The 27,295-nt window shown below is 45.3% G+C and overlaps 1 protein-coding gene across 1 annotated transcript in view; it reads right to left on the bottom strand.

The window, feature by feature from the left end:
- LOC118358451 (autism susceptibility gene 2 protein) overlaps positions 1-27,295 on the bottom strand; it is a 498,631-nt gene that overhangs the window by 240,656 nt on the left and 230,680 nt on the right.

Below are 27,295 nucleotides of genomic sequence, written 5' to 3'. Positions count from 1 at the left end.
ACAGTGTAGCGGTTTTAGCACACAGCACTGCTAATTATCAACCATGGCAGCCATTAAAAACACAACCGGAGTGTCTGCGGAGCTAATTTGTCAAATTACATCTTCGTAACTTATGAAAAGACTTAACATTACCCTAAAGGCTTGCTTTCAAGGCAGAGCTGAGTAAATGTTAAATGAAAGCTATTCTGCTTTGCCTCCACGGTACCACTGAGATCCAGATAGCTGCTGGGGCTTTGAGAGAGAGGTGGGCTAGGCTGCCCTGCTCGGTGATAGTTAAGCAGTCTAAACACCCAGGAGACGCTCCTCTTCTCCCCAGAGACAAACACCCCCAACCACCCTTGTCGCAAAGCTAGCTTCATGTTTATTTATCCACTCAATAATGTGGATTTTTTCCAGGGATTTACCAGTAAAAACAATATTTTGTGTCAGCTGTGAAAAGCATTGGCCCTCACTGTAATGGATTGTGACTTTAGCAGTCACAGCAATGAAGGCCTATGGCAGCTCTGCTGACAAGCATCACCAGCCAGAGAAGGGAGAGAGAGAGGGGGAGCACGATCATAATGACGTGTCATTTCAGCAAATAAGGAAGGAAACCAACTGAAATGGTTGTTTAATGACCAAGGCTGCTAAAGACACATGCATGTGAATAAATATAAAGCATATTAAACAATGACTAAAACGCATGTTGTATTAGTTTACAAATAAAGCGTAAACTATTTATTAGTATATGACCTACTGCTTGAATATGTAGCCTACAATAGTGCATCACCAAGCTAACATCATACAGCCCATGCAATCTCAGATCATCAGATACTGAAAAAAAAGAGAGTTCTATGCAGACAAAGTAAGAGAACACAGGGAGGTCTACAATAAACAACCAAGACGATGTCATCAAGACAACCCATTTTTATTCACAACAAGAATGGCTGTAGCACTTTGGCTGTGGGTAATAGCATCTTTCTGTTGTAACAGCCAGTCCCAGAGGGAGTGAACTCCTGGGCTATTTCAGACCAGATTCATGCCTGGACGTGGGGCCTGGCTCATCTAAGGGTGTGTCCCAAATGGCACCATATTCCCTATAAAGTGGACTACTTTTAACCAGGACACATAGTTCCCATGTGGCAGCCATGGTGTGGAACATCATGTCGCTAAGGCAAACCAAGATTATATCGAGACAAAGAAGGTGCTACATCATTGTTAGGTGTTACAATGATTCCTACTTGGAATAGAAACAAGAGCATTACGTTGGTTAGGTTTGCCCCCCAAAAAACAACTCCCTAAAATGTCTTAAATTAGTTTGAGCAGTGGAATAAATGATGCCTAAAAACATGTCCGCCATGTTTGTAGCATTTGAATAGCTACTTCTAAACAACAATACTGAAATGACACAACTGCTAAATCTTGTCTCGTTTAAAAACAAACCGTGTGAATGAGATAATAGCGAGGTAGAGTAAGAGAGAAAAGAAATGAGGTGTAGGTGGTCTTCACACGTCGTCCTCCGTGCTACACACAGGCCAGGCAAAGCCAGAGGTATATGTCAATTGAAACTGAGACACCAACCTCAGAGGCCAGATGAGTGCAGATTCTGTTCTCCTTTCTCGTCTTTTCACACTGCGTGTTTTTTCTCTCCCTCTAATCAGGTGAGATTTTATCAGGCTCTTCTCAGTCAGTAACCACTATCATCTGTGAAATTTCAGAAGGTAGAGCGTGTGGGAACCAGAGTATCAGTTGAGCTCATCTTGTGGAGAACCTTATAGACGCCGAGGCGGTTTCTGAAAAGGCGAGAAACATTACAAAGCACACCTCCGAGGCTGTTCAATGCAAACTGACAGTGGAAATAGTTTCCTCTCCCCTTCCCCCTCTTCCACTCCCCGACCCTCCCTCCTTCTGTCTCTGGTTGTTTGCTTTGTATTTCAGCTTCACAAGATTGCATTTGCTGATAACAAGATCGATTTACAACTTTGAACATAACAGTTGGGAGAGGCTGTGTCTGTTTTGCATGTGCCTGTACAGCCAATGGAAAAGATCCAAGATGTGATAGTCTAGCCTTTGAAATCCCTATCAATCAGAACATTCTGAGCCATGAATACAAAACACCTGAAGGACAAAACTGAGGATGAGAGATGGCCTCTCCCTGCAACACAGCCATTATGTAGCAGTAACACTGCCATCCAGCACAACCGCCATTCTTTTCTGGATAAATCAATGCTGTACATGCAATATCAAGATCAAAGTTAATCCTTTGTGTTCACAATGCTGTGAGCCATTAAAGTTCACAGTATATCCCCTGTGTCATTCCATTACCCAATCCCCAAAGAGCTGAGACAGAGATACATTTTGGTTTTATTTTGGTTTCCTGGTCGGAGCTGATGGTTGACTTTTACCTCAGCCAAACAAATCATGTCGGATAAATTGCAGCGGCCCTGTTAACTGCGGCAAACTCACTATCCACTGGTGACCTTGGGTGACCTTGGGGACAGGCTCTGAAACAGCTCTCTAGGATTAAGGGGCTTGGGGAGAATAAAGGAGGGAGGTTTTGTGGCGTTAGAAGTTAACATGGTATCTGAAGTACTTTGCCTGCTTGGTGGTGAGAATATAGAACCTAGTTTGAGAGAGACATAAAATGTGCTAGTAAGAGTTGGTATGTGATTATGACAGAGAAAAATGCGAGAGATAAGGGAAGAGAGTGAGAGATGATGGACAACTGTGTATATTGCCAAGTTATTGCCAACTCATTGGTCTCCCGAGTGGCGCAGTGGTCTAAGGCACTGCATCTCAGTGCAAAAGGTGTCACTACGGTCCCAGGTTCAAATCCAGGCTGTATCACATCTGGCCGTGATTGGGAGTCCCATGGGGTGGAGCACAATTGGCCCAGTGTCACCCGGGTTTGGCAAGTGTAGGCCTTGTAAATAAGAATTTGTTCTTAACTAACCTAGTTAAATAAAGCTTTCATTTATTATTACGTGTTTTACCTTTCTATTACTTGTCTATTTTCTTTCTCTCTGCGTTGTTGGGAAGGCCCCGTAAGTCAGCATTTCACTGTTAGTCTACACCTGTTGTTTACCAAGCATGCGACAAATACAATTTGATTTGAACCACTGAGTGCAGTTGCTGTCTCCTAAGCCCCTATCCCAAATAAATGCTTGCAGCTAGGCCTGCTGCTGACCTTCCCTTACTTCTCTCTCCTTCCCGTATCATGCCATCCAGCTAGGCAGCCGAGTTCTAGCCCAGCCAGGCTCCTCTCCTCCTTCTCCTTCCAGAAGCATTAGCATAGCTGGCTGCACAGGGACGGCTGCTCCTTCAGTAATGTCATGGGCACTTTAACATGATGAAGCGTGCGGAGGCCCCGCTGGCATGAAAAATTCACCCGACCCGTCCGCCGGAGAGGGATTGACTCTGCAACAATGATTTAGAGGAACAGATGTGTGATCTTTAAGACATGCGGGCCTCTGTTTTGGGTGAGCGACCAATTTTAATTCAATTTGATATTTCTTTTCGAACTGCCACTCGGCTGACAGGTTGACTCGGAGGCTTGAGCCAGCCAGGCCAGATAACAGTAAATAGGTGGGATCAGATCAGAAACACAACACGCCAGGTCGGCAGGTTGGGGCGTTAAGGCCTGGCGCCATCGCTATTGCCATCCATCAAAATGGCAGTTCAATTATTGTCAAATAAGTACCCCTGTCTAAACCCATCTTTTATTGTTAAGTATGGATCTATCTCCGGATCACATGATCTACCTACCAGATAGGAAGGAACCATCTCATATACATGATAATAACATTGATTCATAAATCGATTCATATCCATTGTTTGTGTGGCAAACAAATATGAATTAATCTGAATCTGAATCACTGGCTGAAGGCATGGATTGCTGTTCCATCTGAGGAACCTGGAATCTGAAATGTGTAGGCGATTGCTTTATATGGGCTTTCTCAAGACAAGGTATATATATATATATATATTTTTTTTTTTCACCTTTATTTAACCAGGTAGGCTAGTTGAGAACAAGTTCTCATTTGCAACTGCGACCTGGCCAAGATAAAGCATAGCAGTGTAAACAGACAACACAGAGTTACACATGGAGTAAACAATTAACAAGTCAATAACACAGTAGAAAAAAGGGGAGTCTATATACAATGTGTGCAAAAGGCATGAGGAGGTAGGCGAATAATTCCAAGTTTGCAGATTAACACTGGAGTTAAACCGAGGCTACTGAGTCTGCCGATAAGAATATGGTGATTGACAGAGTCGAAAGCCTTGGCAAGGTCGATGAAGACGGCTGCACAGTACTGTCTTTTATCGATGGCGGTTATGATATCGTTTAGTACATTGAGTGTGGCTGAGGTGCACCCGTGACCGGCTCGGAAACCAGATTGCACAGCGGAGAAGGTACGGTGGGATTCGAGATGGTCAGTGACCTGTTTGTTGACTTGGCTTTCGAAGACCTTAGATAGGCAGGGCAGGATGGATATAGGTCTATAACAGTTTGGGTCCAGTGTGTCTCCCCCTTTGAAGAGGGGGATGACTGCGGCAGCTTTCCGATCCTCGTGGATCTCAGACGATATGAAAGAGAGGTGGAACAGGCTGGTAATAGGGGTTGCGACAATGGCGGCGGATAGTTTCAGAAATAGAGGGTCCAGATTGTCAAGCCCAGCTGATTTGTACGGGTCCAGGTTTTGCAGCTCTTTCAGAACATCTGCTATCTGGATTTGGGTAAAGGAGAACCTGGAGAGACTTGGGCGAGGAGCTGCGGGGGGGGGCGGAGCTGTTGGCCGAGGTTGGAGTAGCCAGGCGGAAGGCATGGCCAGCCGTTGAGAAATGCTTATTGAAGTTTTCGATAATCATGGATTTATCGGTGGTGACCGTGTTACCTAGTTAGCTTCTGGAGGTTCTTGAGTGTGTTCTAAAAATTAAAAATAATAGCGATTCCGTATCACATTGGGTGAGGCAGGTTTCCGGAAGGTATAAACAAATAAAAAATCAAAAAGAGATAGAAAGTAAATATGGGTCCAGTGAGTGTTTGGGACGTGGCGATTCAGACGGTTAGCAGGCCTGTGCTAACAAGCTAACAGTTCGTAGGCCATGGCTAAACAAGGTAGCAGTTAGCGGACCGGAGCTAAACAAGCTAGCAGTTAGCAGGCCGAATTAGCAAGCAAGGAGATAGCAAGGGCTAGAGAGTTAGCCTTTGGGGGACGTCGCAACGGGGTGAGTCTGTTTATTCCTCTTCATGCGGTGACATCGATAGACCGGTCGTGGGCCCGGGTATTGTAGCCCAGGAGTATGCTACGGTGGTAGCACAGGTGCTCTGGCCGGGCTAGCTACAAGCTAAGTGGGTGGAAACGTTAGCCAGGAGTAATCATCCGGGGTTGCGGTTTAGCTAGATAGCTAGTTGTGAAGATCCAGCTGAAAAATGTTCCGTTTGCGGTGGGAATCCGGGGATGAAAAATAAATAGGTCCGTTATGCTCTGGTTAGAGTCGCGTTGTTCGAACTGGCGAGAGCTTTCCGAGCTAAAGGTTAGCTGATGACCGGTTAGCTGAAGACCGCTAGCATAGCTGGTGGTTAGCTGGCTAGCTTCAGTTGAGGGGTTCCGGTTCCGAAGTAAACATAAATACTTTAGGAAAAATAGCTACATTGGGTGAGGCGGGTTGCAGGAGAGTATTTGGAAGCTTAGGATTAGCAAAATGGTTTTAAAGAGATATGCGAAGAAAAATATGTAAAAACGAAAAAGAAACAATATATACAAGGGACACGACACGACAGGACGACTTACTGCTACGCCATCTTGGAACTTCACATACTGTAGCATGTGCAACATATCATTTCATCTCAATAGGTTTGGGCCTTTCTCCTCACACACCAGCTTCAGTTTGACTGACATACACCACATGACCAAAAGAATGTGGACACCTGCTCGACCAACATCTCATTCCAAAATCATGGGCATTAATATGGAGTTGGTCCCCCCTTTGCTGCAATAACAGCCTACACTCTTTTGGGAAAGCTTTCCAATAGATGTTGGAACATTGCTGCGGGGACTTGCTTCCATTCAGCCACAAGAGCATTAGTGAGGTCGGGCACTGATGGCCGTTTAGGCCTGGCTCACAAAAGTGTTCGATGGGGTTTAGGTCAGGTGTCTGTGCAGAACAGTTAAGTTCTTCCGCACCGATCTCGACAAACTATTTCTGTATGGACCTCGCTTTGTGCACGGGGGAATTGTCTTTCTGAAACAGGAAATGGCCTTCCTCAAACTGTTGCCACAGAGTTGGAAGCACAGAATCGTCGTGGACAGGGGTATGCGCAATGCCGTCCGGGGTATGCCAAATAAAAATGTGATTCACATTTTGAAACAGTCCATTTATATTTTCCAACGGGGCTATACAGTGGGGCAAAAAAGTATTTAGTCAGCCACCAATTGGGCAAGTTCTCCCACTTAAAAAGATGAGAGAGGCCTGTAATTTTCATCATAGGTACACTTCAACTATGACAGACAAAATTAGAAAAAAAACAGAAAATCACATTGTAAGATTTTTAATGAATTTATTTGCAAATTATGGTGGAAAATAAGTATTTGGTCAATAACAAAAGTTTATCTCAATACTTTGTTATATACCCTTTGTTGGCAATGACAGAGGTCAAAACGTAAGGTTTTCACACACTGTTGCTGGTATTTTGGCCCATTCCTCCATGCAGATCTCCTCTAGAGCAGTGATGTTTTGGGGCTGCTGCTGGGCAACACGGACTTTCAACTCCCTCCAAAAATGTTCTATGGGGTTGAGATCTGGAGACTGGCTAGGCCACTCCAGAACCTTGAAATGCTTCTTACGAAGCTACTCCTTCGTTGCCCGGGCGGTGTGTTTGGGATCATTGTCATGCTGAAAGACCCAGCCATGTTTCATCTTCAATGCCCTTGCTGATGGTAGGAGGTTTTCACTCAAAATCTCACGATACATGGCACCATTCATTCTTTCCTTTACACGGATCAGTTGTCCTGGTCCCTTTGCAGAAAAACAGCCCCAAAGCAGGATCTTTCCACCCCCATGCTTCACAGTAGGTATGGTGTTCTTTGGATGCAACACAGCATTCTTTGTCCTCCAAACACGACGAGTTGAGTTTTTACCAAGAAGTTATATTTTGGTTTCATCTGACCATATGACATTCTCCCAATCTTCTTCTGGATCATCCAAATGCTCTCTAGCAAACTTCAGACGGGCCTGGACATGTACTGGCTTAAGCAGGGGGACACGTCTGGCACTGCAGGATTTGAGAACCCTGGCGGCGTAGTGTGTTACTGATAGTAGGTTTTGTTACTTTGGTCCCAGCTCTCTGCAGGTCATTCACTAGGTCCCCCGTGTGGTTCTGGGATTTTTGCTCACCGTTCTTGTGATCATTTTGACCCCACGGGGTGAGTTCTTGCGTGAATCCCCAGATCGAGGGAGATTATCAGTGGTCTTGTATGTCTTCCATTTCCTAATAATTGCTCCCACAGTTGATTTCTTCAAACCAAGCTGCTTACCTATTGCAGATTCAGTCTTCTCAGCCTGCTGCAGGTCTACAATTTTGTTTCTGGTGTCCTTTGGTCTTGGCCATAGTGGAGTTTGGAGTGTGACTGTTTGAGGTTGTGGACAGGTGTCTTTTATACTGATAACAAGTTCAAACAGGTGCCATTAATACAGGTAACGACTGGAGGACAGAGGAGCCGCCTCTTAAAGAAGAAGTTACAGGTCTGTGAGAGCCAGAAATCTTGCTTGTTTGTAGGTGACCAAAAACGTATTTTCCACCATAATTTGCAAATAAATTCATTAAAAATCCTACAATGTGATGTTCTGGATTTTTTTCTCCATTTTGTCTGTCATAGTTGAAGTGTACCTATGATGAAAATGACAGGCCTCTCTCGTATTTTTAAGTGGGAGAACTTGCTCAATTGGTGGCTGACTAAATACTTTTTTGACCCACTGTACATTTGGGTGAGTTTGTTTCTCGCCTGAGTAGCCTTGTTTCACTGACATGAAAATGAAACCATCTAGTGTTCAGCAAAATAACACAATGTCAAATACAGGTAGCCAGGTGAAATAATGAACATCCAATCACATTAACCGTTAATCTCTCACGGGAGACCTTTACATATGCACAGACATTTAGAAACTAAACATGACCATCTGAAAAATAAGCCAGAAGAGTTTTTTGAGCGAGAATAAAGACGACTTTCGAGTAGTAAGACGTGTATAAAAGCACAGGATACCATTAATAAGAAGGGGCTAGAAGCATCTTATATGGTGAGCTACCGAGTGGCTAGGACAGGCAAGTCCCATACTATTGTGGAGGACTTCATTCTTCCTGCTACCGTGGATATGACTGGGACAATACCGGGGGAAAAGGGACAGAAAACTATACAGACAATATCTTCATCAAACAACACTGTTTCACAATGCATCTGTGACATGGGCAGGAGATGTTTTGAAACAATTACTGCAATAGACGTGGCGTGCCTGGCACAGCTCCTGGTATACCTCCGTTAGGTTTATGGGGGGTCAATTAAGGAAGACATCCTCTTCTGCAAACCACTGGAAACCAGGACAACAGGAGAGGATCTTTTTAAAGTACTGGACAGCTTTGTGACATCAAATGGACTTTGGTGGTCAAGATGTGTTGGTATCTGTACTGATGGCGCAAAAGCCTTGACAGGGAGACATAGTGGAGTGGTAACGCACGTGCAGGCAGTTGCTCCCGACGCCACTTGGGTACACTGCAGCATCTACCGAGAGGCTCTTATTGCCAAAGGAATGCCTGACAGCTTGAAAGACGTTTTGGACACTACAGTGAAAATGGTTAACTTTGTTAAAGCAAGGCTTCCGAACTCTTGTGTATTTTCTGCACTATGCAATGATATGGGCAGCAACCATGTACACTTTTACAACATACAGAAGTGCGCTGGTTATCAAGGTGCTAAGAATTAACATGTTTTTATTAATTGAGGGACGTGCTTAAAGCTTTCTTTACTGACCATAATTTTCACATGCCTGACTGCTTGCATGATGACGAGTTTCTCACACGACTGGCCAATCTGAATCTAGGATGTCAGGCACTCTCCGCAACTATATTCAATGTACGGAACAAAATTGAGGCTATGATTAAGAAGTTGGAGCGCTTCTCTGTCTGCATTAACAAGGACAACAGACAGGTCTTTCCATCATTGTATGATTTTTTTGTGTGTAAATTAACTCAAGCTTACGGACAATGTCAAATGTGATATAGTGAAGCACCTGAGTGAGTTGGGTGTGCAAATACGCAGGTACGTTCCTGAAATTGATGACACAAACAACTGGACTCGTTATCCAGTCCATGTACCGATATCTGAACAAGAGAGCCTCATTGAAATTGCAACAAGCGGTTCTGTAAAAATGTTATTTAATCAGAAGCCACTGCCAGATTTCTGGATAGTTTCTTGCTTTGGCAAATCGCGCTGTTAAGACACTGATGCCCTCTGCAACCATGTACCTATGTGAGAGTGTATTTTTGACATCAATAGCATGAATACTAAATACAGGCACAGACTGCATGTGAAAAATGATTTAAGACTGAGACTCTCTCCAATACAACCCAACATTACAGAGTTATGTGCATCCTTTCAAGCACACCCTTCTCATTACCTGTGGTGAGTTATTCACAATTTTCGATTAACAAATAAGGTTTTATATGTAAGATAACTAAATAAAGAGCAAAATTATTGGTTATTATTATATGATTACTTGTGCCCTGGTCCTATAAGAGCTCTTTGTCACTTCCCACGAGCCGGGCTGTGGCAAAAACTCTCACTCATTCTTTTGTTGAATAAATGTATTGTATAATGTGTGGTTGGTTGGCAGGTTTACAATGATGGCAAATAACAACATTTGAAAGTGCACTGACCCGGGCAGGTAGTGTTCTCCTGTCTTCAGCCAAACCCAGATTCATCCATCGAACTGCCAAATATTTAAGCGTGATTCCTCACTCAAGAGAACGCGTTTCCACTGCTCCAGAGTCCAATGGTGATGAGCTTTACACCCCTCCAGCCGACGCTTGGCATTGCTCATGGTGATCGTAGGCTTGGGCCGTTGTTGCTCCTAGATATTTCCACTTCACAATAACAGCACTAAAATTTGACCAGGGCAGCTCTAGCAGGACAGAAACTATAACGGTGCCACCTTGAAAGTCACTGAGCTCTTCAGTAAGGCCATACTACTGCCAATGTTTGTCTATGAAGATTACATGTCTGCGTGCTTAATTTTATACACCTGTCAGCAACAGGTGTGGCTGAAATAGCCAAATCCACTCATTTGAAGGGGTGTCCACATACTTTTGTATATACAGTTGAAGTTTACATACACTTAGGTTGGAGTCATTAAAACTTGTTTTTCAAACACTCCACAAATGTTATGTTAACAAACTATAGTTTTGGCAAGTCGGTTAGGACATCTACATCAATTGTTTACAGACAAATTACTTCACTTATAACTCACTGTATCACAATTCCAGTGGGTCAGACGTTTACATATACTAAGTTGACTGTGCCTTTAAACAGCTTGGAAAATTCCAGAAATTATGTCAAGAAGCTTCTGAAAGGCTAATTGACATCATTTGTGTCAATTGGAGGTGTACCTGTGGATGTATTTCAAGGCCTACCTTCAAACGCAGTGCCTCTTTGCTTGACATCATGGGAAAATCAAAAGAAAACAAGACCTCAGAAAAAAATGGTAGACCTCCACAAGTCTGGTTCATCCTTGGGAGCAATTTCCAAATGCCTGAAAGTACCATGTTCATCTGTACAAACAATAGTACGCAAGTATAAACACCATGGGACCACGTAGCAGTCATACCACTCAAGAAGGAGACGCGTTCTGTCTCCTAGAGATGAACGTACAAAAGTATCTATATCCACAATTAACCCGAGTCCTATATCAACATAACCTGAAAGGCCGCTCAGCCAGGAAGAAGCCGCTGCTCCAAAATCGCTGCTCCAAAACCGCCATAAAAAAGCAGGTTTGCAACTGCACATGGGGACAAAGATCATACTTTTTGGAGTAATGTCCTCTGGACTGATGAAACAAAAATAGAACTGTTTGGCACAGGGGTGGCGGCATCATGTTGTGGAGGTGCTTTGCTGCAGGAGGGACTGGTGCACTTCACAAAATAGATGGCATCATGAGGATGGAAAATTATGTGGATATATTGAAGCAACATCTCAAGACATCCGTCAAGAAGTTAAAGCTTGGTCGCAAATGGGTCTTCCAAATGGACAATGACCCCAAGCATACTTCCAAAGATGTGGCAAAATGGCTTAAAGACAACAAATTCAATCCTATAGAACATGTGGGGGCAGAACTGAAACAGTGTGTGTGAGCAAGGAGGCCAACAAACCTGACTCAGTTACACCAGCTCTGTCAGGAGGAATGGGCCAAAATTCACCAAATTTATTGTGGGAAGCTTGTGGAAGTCTACCCGAAACGTTTGACCCAAGCTAAACAATTTAAATGCAATGCTACCAAATACTAATTGAGTGTATGTAAACTTCTGACACACTGGGAATGTGATGAAAGAAATTAAAGCTGAAATAAATAATTCTCTCTACTATTATTCTGACATTTTACATTCTTAAAATAAACTGACCTAAAACTGTTTTTTTTTAGTAGGATAATATAATATATGCCATTTAGCAGACGCTTTTATCCAAAGCGACTTACAGTCATGTGTGCATACATTCTACGTATGGGTGGTCCCGGGAATCGAACCCACTACCCTGGCGTTACAAGTGCCATGCTCTACCAACTGAGCCACAGAAGGACGAAAGGAGGATTAAATGCATTTGGATAAGGTGTATGTAAACTTCAGACTTCAACTGTATGGTGTATGTTGTTGATTCTTCTCTCCACATTGCATCAACAGCTTTAAAAAACAGTCTACAAGAATGAATGTGTTGGTTTATTATTTGCTGAATTAACTGGGAGGTAGGAACCTTGAGGTGCTTGTGCTTGACTCAAAGCCCATGTGAAAACTTCATGTAAATCATTTCCAGGGAATGTGGGTGAGAAATCTTGGAGTGGGATTAGGAAGACCACGGCTGTGAAAGCTCTACTCGATCCATTTCCAAACTGTCACGGGGCCTTTAAGAAGCAAACAAACCCTCTTTAATCTGTCTTAATCATACTTAAACAGGAATGTTTCATGTGGAAATTCCTGGTTACAATTTAAAGGCTTTTTAACCCCGCTATGGTCGTAGCCAGCTACGTTCCTGATAACACGAATCCCATTGGTGACCAGAAAGCGTCACGAAGCGTACCAAGAAGCTAGCCTACATATGTATATCTGACTACAAGAAGAAAAATAGGAACTGTGGCGTCTGCTTCCAACAATTCATAATGAAGTGTAGATAATGTATTCACTTTGAAACAACAACATGTTCTTAGATGTTCTAAAAATGCAAGGACAGAGATAGTGATTGGTTCTTATTAACAACAGTGTTCTTAGTAGCATTGCAATATGCAAATTACAGGCAAAATAAGGAATTCCAGGCGACGGTGAACCTCATATTATATTCGGAATGATGCATAACCCAATGTTATGATGATTACATTTGACTTGCAATGTTTTCCTTTTTGCATAGAAACAACAACAGCTGGGAGGGGAGATACAGCATATTCCCCAAAGTAGCTTTTCAGCTCCTGCTCATGCCTTACTTTAAATAAATCTCATCGTAGCAGTGGCAACAAATGTTTAGATTTCTCCTCCTCCCTTCAGAAGCCGTAGAGATAAAAGTCAAACCCATCTGTCTCAGTACCAACTTCTCTCTCCTCTCTGGTTGTGCCGTGCCGGGGAGAATTTATCACAGGTCTAACGCGTTATAGTAAAGTACATCTGCATCCTCTCTGCTCCCCCTCGCATCATTATCCTCATCGCCTTTCACTTTCCCAGCTGAGCCCCTTTGGATGGAAAAAGAACAGGGTGACAAATAAACAACGGGTTTAAACACGTTTCAAAGGATCTGACGGCCGGTAATGGAAAAAGGCTTCCGTATTGTTATAACCTTTCACATTTGTTTGGCTTACGGAAGGAAGAGCAAGCTATTGTCCCTGTCAGCTAATTGGATCAAGGTTGTTGTGTGGAAAACAAGTGAATGAATTGCTGAATGAGGTACATGCTGGACAAAAGACGATGGAACTGAAATTGCTTCGAAAATTGTTTTCTTTTCCTATTACACGTGAAAGAATGGAAAAATACAACATAAAGGTGCATTTATGGCACAATCTGAAATGTGTGAATACACAAGACAATTGTCGTTCAGTATTTCTTGTTGTTCTTTTCAATTGTCTCTATCTATTTGGAAAGTCTGCATCTACAAAATACAGGTCTACTGCAAAATGAACTGCAGTTTAAAAGCCATCTTTTATTGCGCATAGCTAAGTGATGTTATTTGGCACAGAGGAGACATTACAGCTCAGAAACAGAATATCACTGATCCAATTAAAATCTGGCTCCAAAGTGTCACCGGGGTCTCGCTGATTCCTGCCCTGAGCACAAGCCATTTTCAAACAAGCCACTGTCAAAGCAAGAGATAGGAACACGAAGCATGAAAAAAAGAAAATAGAGACCTAATTTCCAATCTAGCGACGGATGCCTCCCCTTCCCTCCGACGCAGCTCGATTTAACCTTGAGGAGTAATGAGATCTGACTTGCTTAAATGTTAGCATTCTTAAATCATCAGGAACTGCCTCAGAGGAGACTATAATCACTATGCCAAATTGCTGCGCTAGCTAATTTCTTTTCTCCCCAGCATTTGCTTGCAGTTAGTGTCGATTATTCAAGAACAGCCATTTAATGCTCCCGGGTCCCAAGAGGTGTTACATTAAAATGTAATAACTTGCAATGTAAATGAAAACAAAAATCATTACTGTTTTATCCCCTTCCTCCACCACCTCCCTCCCTTTCTCCCTCCCTCCACCACCTCCCTCCCTTTCTCCCTCCCTCCACCACCTCCCTCCCTTTCTCCCTTCCTCCACCACCTCCCTCCCTTTCTCCCTTTCTCCACCACCTCCCTCCCTTTCTCCCTTTCTCCACCACCTCCCTCCCTTTCTCCCTTTCTCCACCACCTCCCTCCCTTTCTCCCTCCCTCACTCCACCACCTCCCTCCCTTTCTCCCTCCCTCCACCACCTCCCTCCCTTTCTCCCTCCCTCCACCACCTCCCTCCCTTTCTCCCTCCCTCCACCACCTCCCTCCCTCCACCACATCCCTCCCTTTCTCCCTCCCTCCACCACCTCCCTCCCTTTCTCCCTCCCTCACTCCACCACCTCCCTCCCTTTCTCCCTCCCTTTCTCCCTCCCTCCCTTTCTCCCTCCCTCCACCACCTCCCTCCCTTTCTCCCTCCCTCCCTCCCTCACTCCACCACCTCCCTCCCTTTCTCCCTCCCTCCCTCCCTCCCTTCTCCCTCCCTTTCTCCCTCCCTCCCTTTCTCCCTCCCTCCCTCCCTCCCCCTCCCTCCCTCCCTCCCTCCCTCCCTCCCTCCCTCCCTCCACCACCTCCCTCCACCACCTCCCTCCACCACCTCCCTCCCTTTCAGCCTCCCTCCCTCCCTCCCTCCACCACCTCCCCCCCCCCCTCCATCGTGGGAGTAGGGATCTAAACCTCGGCCCATCTGGCAGACGTGATGAAGCCGGGCCTGGCCAGGATGACCCGCTGCCATGGCTTGACACTCTGCGGAGGGAGGGAAGTTGGGATGGTGGGAGGGAGAGCAGGAGGCTAGGTACCAGATTTGCCTTCTCTAGTCTGGGAACGGGGAGACATGGAGACAGGGAGCCCACTGAGACAGCAGGGCCCGCTTAATCTCCCACATGTCCAGACCTGTTCCACACTGTGGCGGGCAGAGTGGTGTCAGTGGAGAACAGGAGGGGGTCCACACTGTGGCGGGCAGAGCGGTGTCAGTGGAGAACAGGAGGGGGTCCACACTGTGGCGGGCAGAGAGGTGTCAGTGGAGAACAGGAGGGGGTCCACACTGTGGCGGGCAGAGCGGTGTCAGTGGAGAACAGGAGGGGGTCCACACTGTGGCGGGCAGAGTGGTGTCAGTGGAGAACAGGAGGGGGTCCACACTGTGGCGGGCAGAGAGGTGTCAGTGGAGAACAGGAGGGGGTCCACACTGTGGCGGGCAGAGCGGTGTCAGTGGAGAACAGGAGGGGGTCCACACTGTGGCAAGCAGAGTGGAGAACAGGAGGGGGTCCACACTGTGGCGGGCAGAGTGGAGAACAGGAGGGGGTCCACACTGTGGTAGGCAGAGTGGAGAACAGGAGGGGGTCCACACTGTGGCGGGCAGAGTGGAGAACAGGAGAGGGTCCACACTGTGGCGGGCAGAGTGGAGAACAGGAGGGGGTCCACACTGTGGCGGGCAGAGTGGAGAACAGGAGAGGGTCCACACTGTGGCGGGCAGAGTGGAGAACAGGAGGGGGTCCACACTGTGGCAAGCAGAGTGGAGAACAGGAGGGGGTCCACACTGTGGCGGGCAGAGTGGAGAACAGGAGGGGGTCCACACTGTGGTAGGCAGAGTGGAGAACAGGAGGGGGTCCACACTGTGGCGGGCAGAGTGGAAAACAGGAGGGAGTCCACACTATGGCAAGCAGAGTGAAGAACAGGAGGGGGTCAGGGGTCACGTTAACGCAGGATTCTGCTATTTTCACGCAGAAAAGCAAAGATAAAACACAGAAAAATATTCTTGCTGCGTTTTATAAACGCAGATCTAAATTAGTTTCTTATTGTAGATTCTGCTCGGCTTCAGTCGCTCCAAATCATGAATGGAAAATAAGTAATTTCGTGCTTCAGCTGCACTTCTCCACTCGGATGAAATATATTTGCTCTCGTCATTGGATCACCAGACAGCGCTTCTGACTGATGTGTAGGCTACTTTTCTCCGGTATTTTCCTCAGGTGTAGTTTTTCTTCAAAATGCAAGATTAACTTCAAGCAAATCATTAGGAAGGTAATTGGCTACATTCTTTCTATGAAAAACATCACAAAATATATGTGGCAGCTAGCCAAATAGCATTGCACTTGTGTCTGGTGTCATCTGATTAAAAGAAGTCTGTCGAATCTCAATTCCCCTTATTCAAGCAATAAAACACTGTTGACGTTCAATATAAAACGCAGGTGAAATGGTTTAAAATGCAAATGTTTCTATTTTCTGCATTTTGAAAATGCAGATTTCTGAAAGCTAATGCAATTCCTGGGTGTCCATACTGTGGTGGTGAGAGTGAACAACAGGAAGGAATCGCCTTCGCGGTCGCTGTCCCTATGGACATGAATCTTTAATATGATTCTGGTTGGTTGGGGGCCCAAGGAGGTCAGGGAAGAATGTGATGCACTCTCCCATTGGGAGAGGCCTGCCTAATAGTGAGGCAGGTACAGATGACCTACTGTGTGATGTAGGGAATGGGATTATGTTTGGGATCCTTTGACTGGGTAGAGAACTACACGGAGGGCCGCGGTAGGCTGACGGATAATTGGCTAAATGCCAACAAATATGTAATTGAAGATCTAAGCAAAACACAATTTCTCACACTATCGAGAAATATGTGACTATATATCAGAACCAGTGTGTACTATTTCTGTTTCATCCAGGCTTCAAAGACAAAGTAAAGACACATCTTGGTCAGATAGTGTCTATGTCAGATGAGAGAGAGTGAAACAGGTGGCCTTCATATCAATAGGTGCATGGGGCCTTAGTCTGATGTACCCAGAGACACAGACATTAGTCTTATGTACCCAGAGACACAGACATTAGTCTGATGTACCCAGAGACACAGGCATTAGTCTGGTGTACCCAGAGACACAGACATTAGTCTGGTGTACCCAGAGACACAGACATTAGTCTGGTGTACCCAGAGACACAGACATTAGTCTGGTGTACCCAGAGATACAGACATTAGTCTGGTGTACCCAGAGACACAGACATTAGTCTGGTGTACCCAGAGACACAGACATTAGTCTGGTGTACCCAGAGACACAGACATTAGTCTGGTGTACCCAGAGACACAGACATTAGTCTGGTGTACCCAGAGACACAGGCATTAGTCTGGTGTACCCAGAGACACAGACATTAGTCTGGTGTACCCAGAGACACAGACATTAGTCTGGTGTACCCAGAGACACAGACATTAGTCTGGTGTACCCAGAGACACAGACATTAGTCTGGTGTACCCAGAGACACAGACATTAGTTTGGGGTACCCAGAGACACAGGCATTAGTCTGGTGTACCCAGAGATACAGACATTAGTCTGGTGTACCCAGAGACACAGACATTAGTCTGGTGTACCCAGAGACACAGACATTAGTCTGGTGGACCCAGAGACACAGACATTAGTCTGATGTACCCAGAGACACAGACATTAGTCTGGTGTACCCAGAGACACAGACATTAGTCTGGTGTACCCAGAGACACAGACATTAGTCTGGTGTACCCAGAGACACAGACATTAGTCTGGTGTACCCAGAGACACAGACATTAGTCTGATGTACCCAGAGACACAGGCATTAGTCTGGTGTACCCAGAGACACAGACATTAGTCTGGTGTACCCAGAGACACAGGCATTAGTCTGGTGTACCCAGAGACACAGGCATTAGTCTGGTGTACCCAGAGACACAGGCATTAGTCTGGTGTACCCAGAGACACAGGCATTAGTCTGGTGTACCCAGAGACACAGACATTAGTCTGATGTACCCAGAGACACAGACATTAGTCTGGTGTACCCAGAGACACAGGCATTAGTCTGGTGTACCCAGAGACACAGGCATTAGTCTGGTGTACCCAGAGACACAGACATTAGTCTGGTGTGCCCAGAGACACAGACATTAGTCTGGTGTGCCCAGAGACACAGACATTAGTCTGGTGTACCCAGAGACACAGACATTAGTCTGGTGTGCCCAGAGACACAGACATTAGTCTGGTGTGCCCAGAGACACAGACATTAGTCTGGTGTACCCAGAGACACAGACATTAGTCTGGTGTGCCCAGAGACACAGACATTAGTCTGGTGTACCCAGAGACACAGGCATTAGTCTGGTGTACCCAGAGACACAGGCATTAGTCTGGTGGACCCAGAGACACAGGCATTAGTCTGATGTACCCAGAGACACAGGCATTAGTCTGGTGTACCCAGAGACACAGGCATTAGTCTGGTGTACCCAGAGACACAGACATTAGTCTGGTGTACCCAGAGACACAGACATTAGTATGGTGTACCCAGAGACACAGACATTAGTATGGTGTACCCAGAGACACAGACATTAGTCTGGTGTACCCAGAGACACAGACATTAGTCTGGTGTACCCAGAGACACAGACATTAGTCTGGTGTACCCAGAGACACAGACATTAGTCTGGTGTACCCAGAGACACAGACATTAGTCTGGTGTACCCAGAGACACAGACATTAGTCTGGTGTACCCAGAGACACAGACATTAGTCTGGTGTACCCAGAGACACAGACATTAGTCTGGTGTACCCAGAGACACAGGCATTAGTCTGATGTACCCAGAGACACAGGCATTAGTCTGGTGTACCCAGAGACACAGGCATTAGTCTGGTGTACCCAGAGACACAGACATTAGTCTGGTGTACCCAGAGACACAGACATTAGTCTGGTGTACCCAGAGACACAGGCATTAGTCTGATGTACCCAGAGACACAGGCATTAGTCTGGTGTACCCAGAGACACAGGCATTAGTCTGGTGTACCCAGAGACACAGACATTAGCTTTACACTGACTGACTGGGGATTTACATATAGTCAAATAACACCAATAATGACCCAGAGAGAGTGAGGATGCTGAAAGCCATCCAGCCTCTCTACACTGTGAGATCAGACATCTGCCAGTGGGACTACATCACTGGTTGAATGCCACATGTAAAGCCAGATCAGCAATTATGATTAAGCGCCTTTATCTAAAAACAAACTCATCTGCAATTTTGGAGATCAGATCTGGCCCACGTGTGTGAGAGCACGTAGATGAGAAACACTATGCAGGGCCTGGCCTGAGGGAGGGGATGCCAGGGCTTGGCTGGTCAAGTCCTCTCACCGCATGGTGCTGCTAGTAAGCCGTTGTGGGGAGGTGGGTGGTGGGGCTAGTCAGGGCCCCCTTATCATGAGCTAGCCAGCATGGGTGTTCTGCACACCATCAGGGTGGACTTTGAACGTTCAAGGCCCGCTGTTGTTTGCCTCGTGCAGCGTCAGCGAGCGCCCACATGCCTCACACACACATTACAGGAAATCTGGGTTGTACCTGCTCTGCGCGTCTGTTAGCCCCAGGCCTAACCATAGTGAAACGAGGTGACATCGCATCAAAAACCACAAGCTCTATCTCTGTGCTATTGTTTTTTTACTTTCTCAGAAAGAAGAACGAGAGAGAGAGAGAGATAGAGAGAGAGAGAGAGAGAGAGAGAGAAAGAAGAACGAGAGAGAGAGAGAGAGAGAGAGAGAGAGAGAGAGAGAGAGAGAGAGAGAGAGAGAGAGAGAGAAAGAAAGAAAGAAGAACGAGAGAGAGAGAGAGAGAGAGAGAGAGAAAGAAGAACGAGAGAGAGAGAGAGAGAGAGAGAGAGAGAGAGAGAGAGAGAGAGAGAGAGAGAGAGAGAGAGAGAAACACACAAAGAAAGCAGCCAGTAGTAGGTGAAGCTGATGAAGAAACGGAACCAGGCTCCTGCAGCTCCTCCCCAGACTATGCTGTACTCAGTATGTGGCCTCAGGGAGACGTAATATACAACACTGTCATTAACAGTTCTTTCCCTCATAAACAGAGCAAAATCAGCTGGAAGTATAATTATACCACTCCTCCTATAATCTGCCACCTTGCCTGCTGCTCCACCAGACAGAACCTGGAGAGAGGGAGGGAGGAGGAGGTGTGGGAGGGGGCTTGTGTCGCATGTCGACTGTCAGATATGGGGTAAGGAAAAGGAGAAGAAAAAAAACATGACAGAAAACCAAATTAGTGAGTGTGTTGGTGCTGGGACTCCCAGAAGCAAGGCTCAGGGGCTCAGACGGGGAAAAATGGTGGTTTCGTTGAGTGATTAGAAGACGATCGGCAGAACATGACCTACTTACTAAATTATTGTATGGCTTCGCGAACCGCACACTTATGTGGAGGGGATATGATTGGCTCTGGTGAGTTTCTGGAGGGGGGAAAGCCAAAGATAATCCTATGGAATGTACTGTAGTATTATCCTCTTGTGTGGTTACTTTGTAACCTAAAGGCCTTGCTGCGAACCACTGAATCGTGGCATGGCAACCAGAGCTACAGCCTGCATTACAGCTAAAGACATTCAGATTTTAGGCCTTAAAATGAAAAATGAATAAAGTATCACCTAACACCCTTAAAAGGCTATGAGCCAGGGTTTTAGTACCTTTAAAATGAGCTAAGGAAGTGTTGTTGGGGGTGTGAGAGTCGCAGAGAGCGAGGCGACGGACAAAAAGAGATGAGAAAAAACGCTAGATTCAAATGAGAGACTGCAAAAAGGCAGGCAGGCGAAGGCAAGTGGTGTTCATTTTCCGCCCCTGAAGTCCCAATGGTGGAATCCACCAGGGCCATAAAATAAACATTTTAGCAGTGGTGTTAATGTGTCAGCCCCAGGCTCCCCTTCATTTCAGGCTTTGTTTACGCGGTGGTGGGAGCTCTTGGTGGTGGCAGCTCTCGGGGTTCGGCGAGGCCCACGGGTCTTTAGTCTCACAGTAGAGGACGTTTACTCTGTTCTCAGCTCTGCTCCAAATCAAATCAAATCAAATGCTATTCATCACATGCTTCATAAACAACAGGTGTAGACTAACAGTGAAATGCTGACTTACGGGCCCTTCCCAACAACGCAGAGAGAAAGAAAATAGACAAGTAATAGAAAGGGTGCAGAAAGGGTCCATTCAGAGAGTCCTGGTAGCTATTTGGTTAACTATTTAACTAACAATTTAGCAGACTTATGAATTGGAGGTAGAAGCTGTTCAGGGTCCTGACTTGGTGCATCGGTACCGCTTGTAGTGCGGTAGCAGAGAGAACAGTCTATGACTTGGGTGGCTGGAGTCTTTGATTATTTTTAGGTCCTTCCTCTGACACAAGCCTGCAGCTATCTGTTGCATGTTTTTGTTCTTCCTCTCCCAGTAAGATTTGGCCATCACAGGTATGTTTCCTGCTTGTTTCCTGAAACAATCGTTAGGGCGCTCGGGAGACAGACTAAGTGGAGAGAGGATTTCAACAGCTAGGCACAGCAGTGCAGTAAGATGTTTTCACATGTGGGAATGGAGCATAGAAAAAGTCAAGACAAGATGCGCTGCCTCAAAATCACAAAGATGTATTTTTTTTTACCAGATCTAAAATGGTTTTCGGTGGATACCTGGAGGGGACGGATATATGTCTGTCTGTGTGTCTCTACCTTTGACTAATATTTAACTAGCCATGCTGAATTAATTACCTGCAGCAGTGTACAAAATGACCCTGATTTATTATGTTCCCTTCAGTGTATAATCAAGTTGCTAGAGAGTGGTCCTCTGTAGCTCAGGTGGTAGAGTATGGAGCGGGGGTTTTGTAATGTTGGTTTGATTCCCTAGACCACCCATGAGTGAAACATTTACAGTATGCACACATTTCTTTTATCCAAGTCACCTTGGATAAGTGTCTACTAAATGGCACATGTTATATATACCGTATACAGAGACAGAAAAGAGAAAGAGAGAGAAAGGCAAAGCGAGAAAGACAGAGGGGAAGGGAAATGAAAGGGAAAAGGAGAGGAAGAAAGAATGATAGAGCTGGTGCCATTTTGAATACAAATACACCCCTCTTTGGTGACATTGTAAGGCCAAGCCCTCTAATCATATCGATCTGCACATACTAATCTGCTTCTGTGCCAGATGACAGCAGGAAAGTTAGTGATCCTGGTTAGAAGAGTCAGCATCACAGCCTCTCCACCAAGATGGCCACTGATTAGCTTTTAATGTGGCCTCTGAGCTTTGAGCTGGGAGGAGAGGAGGCAGAGAGAAAGAGCCAGGGCTGATTACATGAATGAATGCTTCTGACTGACGAAGTGAAGTCATTCACAACCCACAGGAGGCTACTCTCTCCGCTCTCTCTCGCATTTCTCTCCCTCTCTGGCCTCTCTCCCTCTTTCTCTCACTCTCTCCCCTCTCTGTCCTTCATTTCCCTCCCCGATGAGAATGCAGCCAGAAATCCCTCCCCAGACAGATGGATGTTTGAAATGGGAGGTTTCATTTATGATCAGGTTTAGGGTTGGATAATGATATCGAGCATTGTAATTTGCTGAAGCAAATGGTATGTTATAATGGGCTATAAAAGCCATAGTAAATCTAGGAGAATGGCCAAACACCCAGATCATTCATTATACAGCTTATTAAAGCATTCAAGTCTGCATTCAGAGATTTTAGAAATGAAAGTAGCATGTAATTGGGCCTTGATTGCGGTGTATGTAATATATGAGTAGAATTACTTGTCTAGAGCGCCCATATACACTGTGTACAAAATATTAGGAACACCTCCATGACATAGAGTGACAAGGTGAATCCAGGTGACAGCTATGATCTCTTACTGATTTCACTTGTTAAATCCACTTCAATCAGTGTAGATGAAGGGGAGAAGATGGGTTAAAGACAGATTTTTAAGCCTTGCGATATGGATTGTGTATGTGCATCATTCAGAGGATAAATGGGCAAGAGAAAATGCATCTTTGAACTGGGTATGGTAGTAGGTACCAGGCGCACCAGTTTGTGTAAAGAACTGCAGCGCTGCTGGATATTTGAGGCTCAACAATTTCTCATGTGTATCAATAATGGTCCACCACCAAAAGGACATCCAGACATCTTGATACAACTGTGGGAAGCATTGGAGTCAACATGGGCCAGCATCCCTGTGGAACGCTTTCAACACCTTCGACACCATGCCCCAACGAATTGAAGCTGTTCTGAGGGAAAAAGGGGAGGTGGAACTCAATATTAGGAAGGTGTAAGTTAATGGGGAATGCCAGCGGTATACAAATCCTGAGAGCATCGTCACTTAAATTGGGCCAAGTTGGTGGGGGGCATCAACCAAGAAAAACCAATATATATTTACCCTATACCCCTGGGGTCTGTGTGTTTCAGTGTGACATAAACATGGTTGTAACACTGTGATTCATTTAATAATCTATTAGATCTACATAGAGCCTTGTACATTCTCTAATATTAGTTCTACTTTTAACAGTGGTTTGGATTGAGAAAGGGCTGAAATGAACCATTAAAGTCACCTCTAGAGAAAGATGCCACTGGGCCAAAATCACTTCACAGCCCTCTAGGTCATTCTAAGTTGTTTTTCAGTCACTAATATCAATTCCATTCGAAAAGCCATATGCGGGTATGCAGTGATGCCGAACTCCCCATCTCTTGCACAAAGCCTTAGGCGCAAAGCCAAGTGGGCAAAAGCAATTAAGAGTTCATTTAGAACAAGCGAACTATGCCGGCGGTTTCTGAGGCCAGGCCTGCACTAATTCACCATGTCGCCTTTTTATTCAAATGACCTCTCCCAGAGTACCTTTTGTGTTGGCGGATTTTAAATGGCATCTCCACCCCTCCACCATAGGGGCTGTGCAGTCATTGGAAAGGGGATTTTCTGTCCACCGCCATTCAGTGTGCCGGGCACCCAGAAGCCTAAAGCCTTTATCTGGAGCAAATGATTGATGTGTTGTGGGCCCTGCTGTGGTTAACAGACATTTTTATCTGTTGCTAGTGGCAACAGCCGGGCTCCCCCGGCGAGAGGGGAGCAGCAGGCCCCTGCTCTGAAGCAGGCCCGCACACAGGCATAATCAAATAGGGTTTTCAACCCGGACAGCCCTTCTGGAGCGCCCCTGACAGACAACACCTCACTAGAGGGAGGGGCCAATGTCAGGGCTCCAACCCTTTCCTGCTGGGCCATTGGTTTATTTGACTAATTTTCACAATGTGCAGGGGCCGCTGGTATGTAGCTAGACACCTGCAAGACGATGGAAACTATGGCCGAACAGAGGCGGTCTGGGATGGGGGAGTTTCAAGGTGAGAGGGGGTAGACAAATATACTGTGGACAAAGATAGAGAGAGAGTAAAACACAGAAATACAGAGAGAAAGAGACAGAGAGCAATAGAGAGAGAGCGAGAGAGTTTTAATGTAGGGGAAAAGATAGGGCCTTCCTCAGCTCATAGGGTGTATTGGTGGGTAATATGTGACGTTACATTCACTGAGAAAGATGTACATTTTTATAGTAAAATCACATTAAATATGTTGTATAATTTCCCCTCAATTTCCTTCTTTGGCTTTTATAACAATCGGTTTATTTAACATTTAATCCGATGAATCATGTTGTTTAGTTAAATAAACCATGAAGCTTTTTAATAGAGCTTATTATGTATTTGATAAAGATCTTTTGTCTTTAAACCTTGCTTGTCAGACAATTACATTTATTTGGAACAAAGCGGAGGTCATGAATGCTAAATCAATTAAATGAGGTTGTTTTAGAAACGCACAGATGACATTGTGAATGTTATGTTTGAGTGTAGACTCTAGCATAAAATATGATTAAATAAATCGGAGCAGGGTAATACCCAACAGGTGTGTCTGTGAGCTATAAACACTCCAGCTCAACCTAGAGCTTGTAACTACTAACATACTGATGAACCCTCCCAAAAACGTACAGTATCAGCATTCCAACTGCATCTCAGTACAAGGTCTATCTACAATCATTATGAATAGTCTGAAAACACAACACAGTGACTCTATTGGCACAGAGGAACTACGTCAATGCCTACGTCACTAATTTATCCAGTTGAATAACATAGCAAGATGGAAATCAGAGGTAATTTTTAACGAGTGCATTTCACAGGTGGCTCGTTTGCATCAACTACATTTCTTTATTTAACCTGTATTTAACTAGGCAAGTTAGTTAAGAACAAATTCTTATTTACAATGACGGCTAGGAACAGTGGGTTAACTGCCTTGTTCAGGGGCAGAACGACAGATTTTTACCTTGTCAGCTCGGGGATTCGATCTAACAACCTTTCGGTTACCGGCCCAATGCTCTAACCTGCCGGCTACTAAAACCATGATAAAGGTTTTGCATGCAAACTTTGGTTTTGAATCGCGACGTTCCGGCATGTCTGCCTCGTGATTTGTTGGAATTTCAGTCCCTGGATGTCTGTTTTTTATCGACGTAGGCAGTGACATAAAGAGTCCATCATTGAAAGGGTCTGGCACTATTCCAGCGTTTCCCAAACTCGGTCCTCGGGACCCCAATGGATTCACGTTTAGTTTTTTGCCCTAGCACTACACATTGGGCTGATCAATGCTTGATGATTAGTTGATTATTTGAAGTTGATTATTTGGTCCCGAGCACCGAGTTTGGGAAACCCTGCCCTGGTCACTGTGTTGCATTTTCAAGACTGCATTGTGAAGGGGGGAAAACAAGAGTTGGGCCTTCAGTGGCTGGGGGAAGCTCAATCGCTTCCTCTTGGTGAAAAGGAGCTGTTTTATATTTTCGTAAACGGTCTTCCTCTGTTTTGTTTCAAGCCTGCAGAGGATATTGGAGGGGCAGATAGCCACATCGTGATATTTTGACATTTCTCTCCGTCTCTTAAAAGCCTATCTCGCCGAGCGAGGCACAGAGGAGAACTGGAGGTTTTTATCGAGGGCCCCAGAGAGAAAGATAATTCACCAGAAAGACTTAGGGACAGGGGCCATCTCCTTCTCCTCTCCCCTGTAAAAACAAGCAGGTAGTGAACAGCTGAGGAAATGGGCCAGATATTGTCTCCCAAACGTGTAACACTATAATAAAGCCAGAGGAACACAGAAGAGAGGAGAGGGAAACAGGACCTGAAACTATTCCACATCCAATTTGACCTCAGACTGATAGTGGTGCTCAGTGGTTGTGCTGTATATGACCTGTTATCAGCGATGGAGTTTAATACAGATTCATGTAAGGAGTCGGATGTGTACAGCTCATGTATGCTAATGGGGAACTAGCCATATTGTACGTTAATATATGCTAACATGTACCTATAAATATGATGTTCCAACAATGTATCATTTTTTACTACTGAACCTACTGCTTCAGTCCTCCTACAACTCCAATTCCGTATATGTCTACATCTGAATGTCTTCTTCTCAAATGAACCTCTCTGATAAAGCAGCCTGGCAGGCACGCAACGTCAGAAACATATGTCCGGGGAAACAGCAGAGGCGTTATCTCCTATAGAAGTGGAAAACAAATTGTCAAGAGAGATTGGGTTTTTGATCTCTTAGTGCCTTGTGACAGATAAACCCCCCCCCCCCACCTACACGCTACCCCTCTCCTTCCTCCAGCCACAACACCTCCTGTTGGCTGCATTCGTTTCGCCTCTCTCAGACAGGCCCCTGGTGGTTCCGAGGCCCCATTTCAGAGCCCAGAGCACCTGCTGATAAGGGCCTCTGTGTGGCCCCAGAAGTCCGAGTTGAGCGCACTCTGAGAGAGCCGAGCCTCTGAATCATTCTGCCCACAAGCAGCCCAGAGGGCAGCACCATCAGATAGGACAATGTGAGACTTCCTGCCCCTGTGCACTTTCTTGCTTTTTTCTTGCTTCCCTCCCTCCTTTTCTACTTCCCTCTCTCTCGATCTTTGTTGATCTTACTCTCTCTCTTCTCTCACCCTCCCCCTGCCTCGCTATCCGTAAAGAACAGATAAAGACAGGGGGCCTTCTCCTTCCTTACTTCCTTCCCTCCACCAGACTCAAACTGACAGCTCAAGTGAAAGGGCTGCAGCAGCTTCCGGGAGGTCTTGTTTGTTTTCATCTCTGAGATCTCCCTCATGCAGCCATGAGGGAATAGGAATGGGATATGTTCCATTTCCATGCAGCAGTAGCACCATAAGGACCCACACAGATCAATGTCTTTTAACTTAAGCTTTGTTTGGCTCTTTAAACGCTACCTCAGCAGATACTCTTCCCCTGATTAGCAGTGACAAACCATTTATAGATGTTGTTTATTTGTTTGATAACACTGAAGCAACAATACGAATTGCCATGACACTCACAGGCAGGTCTAGTGTTGTAACGGGAGATAAAAGTATCTCTATAAATTAGCCCTTTCATGTACACGCTTAGAAAACCAGGTTCCAAAATGGTTATTTGGTTGTCCCCATAGGATAATCCTTTTGTTTCCACGTAGAACCCCTTTTGGTTCCAGGTAGAACTCTTTTGGGTTCCATGTACAACCCTCTATGGAAAGGGTTATACATGGAACTCAAAAGGGTTCTAC

This window comes from Oncorhynchus keta, chromosome 25 (genome assembly GCF_023373465.1).
Source record: "Oncorhynchus keta strain PuntledgeMale-10-30-2019 chromosome 25, Oket_V2, whole genome shotgun sequence".
Classification (NCBI taxonomy): Eukaryota; Metazoa; Chordata; class Actinopteri; order Salmoniformes; family Salmonidae; genus Oncorhynchus; species Oncorhynchus keta.
Note: the sequence above shows the minus strand (reverse complement) of the source record. Positions and strands in the feature narration are given on the sequence as shown.